Raw genomic sequence first — 12,639 nt, forward strand, 5'->3', positions numbered from 1 at the left:
TTAATCTTTCAGATTTAGTTTCTTTTATGGACCTATTAGTTATTCAGTAAATCCCATCGGTCTGTGTAATATTTTAATTGGATAAATTCCTTTGTTACTTTAAAGCCTGTAATAATGTATCTGTCTGCCTTTTAAGCCTGTTGCAATAACTTTGCTGAAATAATAACACATTAGTAAAACTTTTCTTAAACAACAACAACAACAAATAATCATCATGGAGGGATTTTTATTTGCAGTATTTCCTAAGTTTATCTGACTACTTAGCATTGGTGGAGGAGAAGGAGGGTATATGGAGGGACTTGCGTTCCATGGTTTCATATTTCAAAAGATGCTGCTTCATAGTCACTGTCCTTACCTTTCAGTCCTAGTATACATATACTTCCAAGTACAGGTTTAATTAAACGTGACTTCAACTCATAATGCCTAATCGACTACCATTTAATTCATCATATGGATTTAAGCCACATTAAGTTAATTTTATAAATACCATTTTTAGACATTTTGGTCTATTTATATAAAAATTGACATGGGGTGCCTGGGTGGCTCAGTCGTTAAGCGTCTGCCTTTGGCTCGGGTCATGATCCCAGGGTCCTGGGATCGAGCCCCACATCGGGCTCTCTGCTCAGCGAGAAGCCTGCTTCTTCCTCTCCTATTCCCCCTGCTTCTGTTCTCTCTCTCCTGTCTCTCTCTCTCTAATAAATAAATAAATAAATAATCTTAAAAAACATAATTTGACATCATTATTTCTCTCTTGATAAATTTAGTTCACAGATTATTTTCATCATTTTTAAAATGTAAGTATTATTTTAAGACAGTTGAAATAGAGACTATATAATATTCTATTAATACACAGAAAATTCTGATTCCCAATTAGAATTATATATTGACAATTTTTATAAGGAAAAACATTAAAATGATGTGATTGTTCATTTTAAGAACCATATTTATTTACTAAATGCCTTCCTTGATCATATGAATAGAACTTTTAACTTTTCAGCCTTATTTCAAACCTCAAAAACTATTTTTTATAGGAGCACTGAGAGAACTGCAATGAAATCACACCGTTAAAACCAAGACCCAATAATAAATTCTGAAGTGCTTAATTTGTCAAATAAAAGCAGCCATTCAACTTATAAAAACATAACTAAACAAAGATGAATTAACTTAGTTGTGAAGAAGTTTCTTGGGGGCAGGGAAGTGATTATGATGTTAAGTCAGCATTTCAAATATAAATGATCTATGGGAACCTTCCATAAAACAATAAAATATAAGCCATCCTCAAGAAAAATGTGCAATTTTTAAAATGCTAATATAGAGCCTTGTACTTCGTCCAGAAATTGTTCCCTACGGTGAGTTTTTTGTTTTTTCTTTTTTTTTCAATGCCAGTTTGGTGCTTGAAAAAAGAAGATAAATAAAAGTAAAAACTAACTGGTTTTGATCACATATTCTCCATATGTCCTTGACATTTTAACTAACCTCTAAAATTTTTAGTTCCTGATTTTTAAATCCAGCAGGACTAATAGCATGTTTAGGAGGTTTATATGAGATAATCTAGGAAAATGCCTGTAAAAAATTCTCCTATTATGTTTCTCAAAAATGTTCTCTGGGGAAAGATTGGGCATATACATTTCAGTTTCAAATTACTTCTAATTGTTTATACCTTTGACTTAAAAATTGTGTTTATGAAGAGAGATCAGTTTTTTTAAAAGGAATTGAATAACTGTTTATGTTAGTGAAGATTAAACTTCGATTTTTTGTTTTTTGGCCAGGTATCAGATTTTGTTTGAAATTAGGAAGTTGTAAACCAAAAAGAAAGTTTTATTTATTTTAACTGTGAAATTTTTAGAAGACTATACTCAAGTATCTTTACTGAGCTAATTTTTTTTCATGTATAGATTTATCTTTGAACTGTTTTAACTGTTATAGAGTGAAGAGAGTTTAGCATTCATGTCAAAGAGAGTACTTGATTAAGTTGAAGCTAGAAAGATGAGTTTTAAAAACGATCATTCTCATCTTTTATTTTCCATTTTTGGTTGAATGTATTCCATACCTATACTGCTCATTCATGTTTATTATAATTTTTTTAATTTAAAAAATAATATAAGCAATGTCACTAAGTGAAACAAAAAAAATATTTTAATAAAAATTAACTGTAGGGGCGCCTGGGTGGCTCAGTTGGTTAAGCATCTGCCTTCGGCTCAGGTTATGATCCCAGGGTCCTGGGATCGAGCCCACCCCCCACCACCCCCCCACACTCATGCTTTCCTTCTCTCTCTCTCAAATAAATAAATAAAGTCTTTGGAAAAAAATAAAATAAATAAATAAAAATAACTGTCAATAGTTTGTTTTTGTTTTTTTAAGATTTTATTTATTTATTTGTCAGAGAGAGAGAGAGCACAAGCAAGGGGAGCAGCAGGCTTCCCGCTGAGCAAGGAGCCCAATGCAGGACTTGATCCCAGGACCCTAGGATCATGACCTGAGCCAAAGGCAGACGCTTAACCAAATGAGCCACCCAGACGTCCCTAACTGTAAATGTTTAAATAAGTATATACAGTATCAATAATTGATATTTTTCAAAAGAGAAAACGATGTGAATTTTCCATACTAACAATACCATGTTTATGCTGATGGCATATTTATTTATTTATTTTTTAAATTTTATTTATTTATTTGCGAGAGAGAATGAGATAGAGAGAGCATGAGAGGGGGGAGGGTCAGAGGGAGAAGCAGACTCCCTGCTGAGCAGGGAGCCTGATGTGGGACTCGATCCCAGGACTCCAGGATCGTGACCCGAGCCGAAGGCAGTCGCTTAACCAACTGAGCCACCCAGGCGCCCCTGATGGCATATTTATTTAAAGTGAATTTAGTTAGCTAACACTTTAATTTTGAATTGTGTAATACCTTTCTATTTCAGTTAGCCAGCAAGTTGATCATGAAGGAACCTAGTGATTGTTTTTGTTTTTGTTTTTTCCAATACAAAGGATTATTCTGAAAGCCCATTTTTTAAAAAGTCGATATTTTTAAGTATTTGAAATTTTCTATAAAAAGACAAGTGTATATTTTAATATGTTGACAGATTGCATCATCAATTTTTTACTTGTGTTCTTCCTTTTTTTTAGGTAACTTGAGGCAACTATAATTTTAATGCAATTTTTTCCTAAATGTTGGTATTTTAATAATTGCTTTTTTCAAATTGTACTCCAAATGCTTGCTACTATAGCCATTCACACCTGTGTCATTTAGTGGAGGGAGACCGATGTCATGCATATTAGGCTTTTATGTGTATGTCCAAAATTCAAAAGATCATCTAGGTCTTTAGATTGCTATTTAGTGAAGCAGGCACATTTTCCTTATCAGAAACAAGCATGTTTTTATAACCACGTTTCTTTGAAGCCACAAAATATCACAGGGAGAAACAACTTACATAATTTAGTTATAATGTCACATCTCTTTTATTCAATCATAATATAATGTGATTCAAAACTTATTTTCAATATCAGATCCACAGTTTCCTTTAGTACTTAGCTATGTTTGAGAACTGAAGATGTTTACTAATTTACTAATAATAGGCTGAAAGTGTTAAAAGTTTTCATTGCCTATTGCTTTTTAAATCTGTATTTTTAAATTCTTCAGTATAATCTTATTTATACTGAATCTCTGACTCAGAAGCAAAAACAAATAAAAGGTCAATATCGCCATTTGCCCTTAAGCAATGGCCAGTCCCTCAATAAGCAATGGATAAATAAAACAAGTGTACCCAGAATACTGTCGTTCAGATGAGATCTTTGTGGATGTGAAGAAATGTATAGAAATACAAAATTTAATTCATTGAAATTCTTGTGCCTTAAAAAATCTGGCTCTGAGGCTGTCATCATGAACAGTCTGGTTCCAATTCTTTGCACATTTGAAAATCTCTTAGAAATTAAGATCTGAACCCTCAAAGAAGCCTACATGTTCAGTACTCCTGAGGCTCCTTTAAAAAAAACAGTTCGGGAGTGCCTGGAAGTGCACAAGACTCCTGATCTCTGGGTTGTGAGTTCGAGCCCCGCACTGGGTGTAGAGATTCCCTAAGTAAGTAAAACTTAAAAAAAAAAAAAAAAAGTCAATTCATATTTCTATACTGTGTGTGTAGAAAGAGAGAAAAAGAGAGAGGGAGGAAGGGAGAGGAGAGTCTCTATTGTCTCTTCTTGTAACTACTCTTCTTTTTCCCCAGTACTCTTTCTCTGTTTAAGAAACTCGTACTTATCTTTCACAGCTCATTTCTAACATTACTTCCTTCTGGAGCTCCTTTCTCACCTTCTTCATGGATATTTAGTTTCCTGCCATAGTTTCCTTTGCATGTTGTTGGAACGACTGTTATCACTTAGCACACTGAATAGTAATGATGTTTTATGGGCCTATTTCCCACTCATGCTCCTGAAGTGTGCTTGCACTGGAAATATGGATTACGCTTTGCACTTTACTTTCATATGCATGCCATTTAGTATAGGGACCAATGCACAATTCGTACTCAAACTATATTTGCTGCAGAAGAAAGCAAGTATTCATAGATTCTGTGATGCTAAGTTTATACTAGTTTTATTTTAAGTGGAATCCTTCAAAGGGAATGTTTTCCAACCAGTTTGATGATATTCCTCACATTTTTGTTTTGTTTTGTTTTGTTTTATTGAAGACTTGCAGAAAAGGTCAACTGCAATGAAAATTGGGTCTTGTTCCCAACAGCATCAGAAATCAAACTCTTCACTTTCTGACAGTAAATGGGGCCAAGAAGAATTCTTAATGAGCATGTTAACTAATATACAACTCAAAGGAGAAAAGGAAGTATAAATATGCCAAATATTTATATATCATAATTTTTAACAAAATAGTAGACAATGGATGTAATCAGATTAATTCATAAATGTGAATACTTTGGAGGAATAAATGCTATGTAGTGTTAATTAAATGGTAATGAACATTTAAAAAATGCCTTGTGTTTGTGAGTATATACTACTTTTCTTCTCAAGGTCCTTTACACTCATCCACTTGCATGACCTTTCATCCAAAATACTAACATGAAGCATCAGACTTGATCATTGTCAATGCTCCATTATCCTCTGTAATCTCATAGAGCAATATATCATTCATCACATTCCTAAAGAATTCCCACCTGGAGGGGCACCTGGGTGGCTCAGTCGGTTAAGCATCTTAGGGTCCTGGGATTGAGCCCCAGATCAGGCTCCCTGCTCAGTGGGGAGTCTGCTTCTCCTTCTGCCTGCCGCTCCCCCAACTCATGCTCACACACTCTCTCTCTCTCATAAATAAATAAAATCTTAAAAAAAAAAAAAAAAAAAAAGAATTCCCACCTGGATATTGTCAGGGAGCAAGAATTCCTGTCACCTTCACGTCCTTCTAGCCAGACTAAGAATCAGATTGACATGAGACAGATTAACAGGAGAAAATCAAGTTTAATTGCATATGCACGGGGAACCCACACAGACATTCCAAAGACAGTCAAGCAAAATGAGGTACATATGTCATCCTGAACTAAGGAAAGGGGGTATTGGTCTGGGACTTAAAAGGAAGGAATGCAATCCTCAGGAAGAATGAAAACATTTGCAAACAAATGTTTGTTGGGTCACTCAGAAACAATGGGACAAAGACAGGAGTTTGATCAAACAGGCCTTGTTAGATTCCTCCCTGTCTACCATACATAGTTTATATCACAGTGTAGTTATCTATGGTGATAGCTCTCTTCCTGGAGCAATCCTCTATCTAAATTATTTTTAGGCAGTTGACAGGGAGGTAAAGAGCTTTTTCCAAATCTGCTAAGTTTTGATTATTTGTTAACTCAAAAGAATCATGCCAGAGTCTTGGAGCAGCCTGCCATTTACCACCACCCCCCATATTAATTCTTAAGATGGATGGAGAATAGAAGAATCTGATAACAGCTGTACAATTTGGGGTCAGCTTTAAATTTGGGGTTTTTTAAATTTGTTTCTTTCTTTTATTTGGTGTTGCTATACTGCTGGATAAATAACATTTGTGTTTCTTCTAATACATGACAAGTTCTCAGTCAAGTCAGTCACCTCTGTGACTCTAATCGAAAGAGAAATTAGATTTCTGTAATTGATGTATATAAAAGTTCCCTCAATTTCCCCCCATTCACCCCTGAAAAGTGAATGGCCTCAAATCCCTTTTTTCCCCTCAAAATTTGAAACTGCCCCAAATTTTATGGATGTGCTAACAGATTTATAATCATAATTCTACAACATGTGTAATATCTTCTGTCAGCAATAACACAGCAGATAAAATCACAGTTCTTTTTAATTTTACTAGCTGCTTGTTTCTTGGTCCAGTGCTTCCTCAAGTTTGTATCATCAGCAAAGTAAATGTATTTACAATTGATACATTCTAATATTAATTAAATTATAGAGAGCAGATCATTTAGCTTAGGAAGCATGAACATTATTTAGTGTTTCTTTAGCCCAATGTAATGTCTTATGGATTCAGTTTAATATTTATTTTATTGGATAATTTCATTCACTCCAAGAGACTTACTAGTGATAGTGCAATGTGGAATTTTAATTTAATTTAATTTTGTTGAATTAATCTCTATTATCAATCTGATGACACTTTATATACAGTATTTAATAATCCAATATTATGAGATATATAGTATATCACTATTAATGTGATAGTGATTTATTTTTCATCTGTATTATGCTTTGAGATTTTGGAACAATTTTTACTCTAGAGCTTTCATGGGATTTACTTTAGTAAGTGAGTTAGTGAACAATATTTATCAAGGGCCCATCCTATAGAGCACTGTACTGAGTGAAAAAACAGTGCTCAATAACATAGAGGTTCCAGAAATGAGTCAGTAGAATCAGGTAAGAATAGGAAAAAAAAAAAAAAAAATCAAGGAATAGTTGACTTTGTTTGTTGAGTTTACAACCTATGGAACAATGGGAAATACTTTAAGGATAAATGAAAATTATTTTCTCCATTTATAAAAAGCTACTAAATTATCTTCATCTTCCCTGTTTTTATTTTTTTTATTTTTTTTAAAAGATTTTATTTATTTATTTGAGACAGAGAGAATGAGAGAGACAGAGAGCACATGAGAGGGGGGAGGGTCAGAGGGAGAAGCAGACTCCCTGCCGAGCAGGGAACCCGATGCGGGACTCGATCCAGGGACTCCAGGATCATGACCTGAGCCGAAGGCAGTCGCTTAACCAACTGAGCCACCCAGGCACCCCTCTGTTTTTAAAAGAGCGTTTCTTTGGAGATAGTATGAATCTCAGTTTTTATTCTAATTTTTGGAATAGAAATAAATCTCTCTAGGGGTTTGTCTCCAATTTTTACAATGAAGAGACATATCCAAGGGATATCTAGATAATCTAGAGGTTATCTCAAATAACCTTAGGTTTGTAAAAACGTATATTTGGAATTAACTCAGGGGTCTCACAGATTTACAGTTTATTGTCACAAGAGGGAGCCCCTTTTGTTTGTCAAAAATAAGGAAATTACTGTTCTTTCTCCGGCTTTTCTGTATTAAATGTGTGACGTTTTGCCATAACTTTGTTGTCACTTTTATGCTAATTTATAGGCATGAAAATCTGTTAATACTAACCCAGTAATAAATTATGTTTTTTCGGCCTTTCATATTGGGCTAGAAGAGTCTCCTGTTAGCAGTACTGTTTTATTTATGTAGCATACACACTCACACACGTATGCACACGTACATTCATAGGAGGACATAAAGAGAGATTCGGAGCAAATTTTAATCTAAATATTATGAAACTGCATGTGTATTTGTTAAAGTAACACAGATTCAGTGTACATTGATTTAAATCTGCAGTTCCCAAATAGTGTGCCCTGAGATGAGGAAAGTTAAAGAATTCCCATAGTTAAATTATGTGGGGGAAACCACCTGTTTGCTTCCTTCTCTTTTAATTTTTATGATCTGTTTTAGAATATTATGCTTTTGCAATAAAAAATACCTGTTCATTTTTATATTTATGATTATATGTACCTACTGACATTTTTTGAACATATCACTAATGTACATCTACACATAACTTCCTTTGGAATACTTTTTGTGAAAAGTTGATCTTGCTATATTAAATGAAGGAAGACAGGTGACTACAGGGAAACTTTGGAGAGTTTGAATATTGAAAAGGTATGATGATAGTAAATAGATGTGATAGGGAATTGCAGACAGACATAAAACTCATTCCATGGTTGGGAGGGTACAACAAAAAATATGTGAGGCCAGGGGTGCCTGGGTGGCTCAGTTGGTTGAGCATCCAACTCTTGACTTTGGCTCAGGTTATGATCTCAGGGTAGTGAGATCAGGCTCCATGTGGACTCCGTGTTGAGCACGCTTATCCTAAGCCTGCTTAGGATTCTCATTCTCTCCCTTTGCCCCTCCCCCATCCCTCGCCCCAACTCATGCACACCTGCTCTCCTTCTTTCTTTCTCTCTAAAAAAAAAAAAAAAAGTAGGAGCCTATATATACAGTGGATATTATATTTATTATATCATATCATATTATATTATATCATATTATATTGTATATTATAACAAAGAAACTCATCTGCAAGAAAATCAAAATAACCAGTGAGGAAAAAAAGAAGAGGAAGATGAAAATTCAAAGGGGAAAAGGGGGGGGGGGAATCGGAGGGGGAGACGGACCATGAGAGAGTATGGACTCTGAGAAACAAACTGAGGGTTCTAGAGGGGAGGGGTTAGCCTGGTGATGGGTATTAAAAAGGGCACACTCTGCATGGAGCACTGGGTGTTACTTGCAAACAATGAATCATGGAACACTTCATCTAAAACTAATGATGTAATGTATGGTGATTAACATAACATAAAAAAATTAATTAAAAAAAAAACATATTTATGAAAACAACGCAACAGCCCAGTAATAAAAGATTATTTGAATCAAGGATGACTTCCACCAAAAATAATAAATAGCTGTTACAGATATAAAAAAAAAAGTAATCAGAGTAAGTTGTAAATTGATGAATATAAAAGAAAAAGTAATAAAGGGGAATTTCAAATTTATCAGCACTGTTAGTGAAAATGTCACCAGACACTCAAAAAGAGAAATTCTGTAATTTTAGATAATAGTCATATATAATACATGTTATTAACAAGTCTATGTTAGGATGGTATTTTTTTTTCAATTATAGTCTAATTGAATATAATAATTGAGCAAAAGTGGACTATGGACTCACGCATTTAATCTACAAGGAAGTAAAACATTTATTAAGAGACCTCATTTTTTAATTGTAGTAAGAACACTTAATTGGAGTATTGCACCCTTAGCAATTTTTTATTATGTTTTTATATTTTTAATATAGTACATTCATTATACTGAACAATAGAGGCACAATGTTGTATAGCATGTCTTTAGATCTTAGTTATCTTATAAATGTGAAACTTTATACCCATTGAACAGTGACCTGTAATTCCCCCTGCCCCACAACCGTTACTCTACTTTCTGTTTGTATGGGTTTGACCACCTTAAAAACCTCATATAAATAAAATCATGAAGTATTTGTCCTGCGACTGTCTTATTTTACCCTGTCTTAGCGTTATGTCCTCAAGTTTCATTCATGTTTTCACATGCAGCAGGATTTTCTTCATTTTTTAAAGCAGAAAATTTTTTCATTATATGTATATACTACATTTTTTATTCATCTATCAGTGAATATTTCTGTATCTTAGCCATTGCACATAACACTGCAATGAACATGAGAATGTAGACACCTCTTTGAGATTCTAATTTTAGTATTTTGGATATGTACCCCAAAGTGGGATTGCTGAATGCATGCTAGTTCTATTTTAAGCCTTTTTTTTTTTTTTCTTGAGGAGTACCCATACTGTTTTTGATAGCAGCTGTGTCAATTTTCATTCCTACAAACAATATACAAGGATTTCAATTTCTCCACATCCTTGCCAACATTGTTTCTTTTTTTTTTTTATAGTAACCATCCTAATAAGCGCAAGGTAATATGTTTCTTCACGGTTTTGATCAGCATTTCCCTGATGATTAGTGATGTTGAGCATCTTTTCATATATCTATTTACCTGTTAACCATTTGTATGTCTTCTTTGGAAAAATATCTCTTCGATTTCCTTTGCTCATTTATAAGTAGGTTTGTTTGAGACACAGAGATGGCCAACAGGCTCATAGAAAGATGATCAACATCACTAATCAGGGAAATGCAAATCAAAACCATAATGAGATAGGACCTTACGCTTATCAGAATGGCCAGAATCAAAAATACAAGATATAATAAGTGTTGGTGAGAATGTGGGAAAAAAAGAACCCTCATGCACTGTTGGTGAGAATGTCAATTGGTACTGTATAAAACAGTATGGAGGTTCCTCAAAAAATTAAAAATAGAAATATCATATGATCCAATTATTCCACTACTGGGCATTTTCCCAAAAGGGGGAAAAAAACCCCACCAATTCAAAAAGATATATGTATTTCTATGTTTATTGTAGCATTATTTAGAATAGGCAAATGGCAAACTCAAGTGTCCATCAATAGATGAATAAAATAAAGAATATGTGGTATACATATATATATATATATATATATATATATATATATATATAAAGGAATATTACTCAATGATCCAGAAGGATGAGATCTTGCCATTTGTGACAACATGGAGGACCTAGAGGGTATTATGCTAAGTGAAATAAGTGAAAAAGTCAGAGAAGGACAAATACCATATTATTTCACTTAAATGTGAAATCTAAAAAATAAAACAAGTGAATAAACAAACAAAAAGTAGAATCAGATCAATAAATACAGAGAACAAAAAGATAGTTGCCCCATGGAAGAGGTAGTAGGAGATAGGCAAATTGGGTGAAGGAGAGTAGAAGATACAGGCTTCCAGGTATGGGATGAATAAAAGTCGTGAAGATAAAAGATACAGCATAGGGGATATAGTTAATGGTATTGTAAGAGCGTTGTATGGTGACAAATGGTAGCTATAATGTGGTGAGCACAGCATAATGTATAGAGTTGTTGAATCACTATGTTGTACACCTGAAACTAAGATAATATTGTGTATCAACTGTAATAAAAAATAATAAAGTACTTTTTAGAACAGAAAAATAGTGTGGTTTATTTATTTTTTGCTATTTTTATGAGCTCTTTATATATTTTAGATGAAAACTTTATAAGATATATGGTTTGCAATTTTTCCCCATTCTATACATTACAGTTTCACTCAGTTGATTATTTTCTTTGCTGCATAAAAGCTTTTTAGTTTAACATAGTCTTTCTATTTTTGCTTTGGTTATTTGTACTTTTAGTGTCATGTACAAGAGACCATCACCAAGACCTATGTCAAGAAACTTTCTTATATTTTCTTCTTAGAGTTTTACAATTTATGTCTTTAAGTGTATAATTCATTTTAAATTAATTGTTGTTTATGGTGTAAGATCAAGTTCTGCATGTGGAATAGCATCTGTTAAAGAGACCATCCTTTCCCCATTGTGTGTTTTTGCCCATTTGTTGAAGATCAATTGACTGTTTATACACAGGTTTATTTCTGGGCTCACTATTCTGTTCCACTGGTCTTTACGTCTTTTTTAATTTTTTTTTTATTTTTTTGCCCGTATCCTGTTGTTTTGGTTACTGTAGCTGTTTATTATGTTTTGAAATCAGAAAGCATCATGCCTCTTCTTTCTCAAGTTTCTGGAGTCTTGTGGTTTCATATAAATTTTAGGATTGTTTATTTTTTTCATTCTCTGTAAAAAGTGTCATTGGGATTTTAGTAGGGATTACATTGAATTTGTTTATTTCTTTGGGAAGCTAAGATATTTTAACACTATTAAATCTTTCAATCTATGAACATGGGCTGTCTTTCCATTAATCTGTGTCCTCTTTAATTTCTGTCATTCACGTGTTGTAGTTTTCAGTGTACAAGTCTTTTGCTTTGGTTAAGTTTAATCATAAGTATGTTATTCTTTTTGATGGCTATTGTAAATGAGATTTTTTTTGTTAATTCTTTTTTCAAAAAGTTTGTAAAGTATATAAAATGCCATTGATTTTTGTATGTTGATTTTATATCCTGCAACTTTACTGAATTTGCTAGGTTTAGAATGAATTTATCTCAACATAATAAAGTCCATATATGAAAAGCCCACAGCTAACATCATACTCAATAATAAAAATCTGATAATCTCTGTTGGCAGGTGATATGATATTATATATAAAGGCTCTAAAGACTACACACACACGTACATACACACAGTTAGAACTGATAAAAGACTTCTTATTCTGAGTACTTTAATTCTTTGCATGCCTTATGTAACACAAATAGGGAGGTAATCAGTATGATAACAAACTGGAATCATAAATCCCATTACAAACTAGGAGTATGGATCAATCAGTCCAAGGAACAGACAGGGCATAATTATGAGACTGGCTTCTATAATAAAGATCTCCAATTGTAAAGATCTCTAAGGTTTCTATTATATTCACGGTTGCTTCCAAAACAAATGAAATGGAAAGTAGGTCAATACATGATTTTAGAAAAATTAAATAGGGAGTAGAAAATTGGAGAACATCAATATATTTAATTAAGTCATTTTTACCTTTTATTTTTTTAAAGTGTTTCAC

The sequence above is a fragment of the Neomonachus schauinslandi genome, chromosome 8 (genome assembly GCF_002201575.2).
Source record: "Neomonachus schauinslandi chromosome 8, ASM220157v2, whole genome shotgun sequence".
In the NCBI taxonomy this organism is placed as follows: domain Eukaryota; kingdom Metazoa; phylum Chordata; class Mammalia; order Carnivora; family Phocidae; genus Neomonachus; species Neomonachus schauinslandi.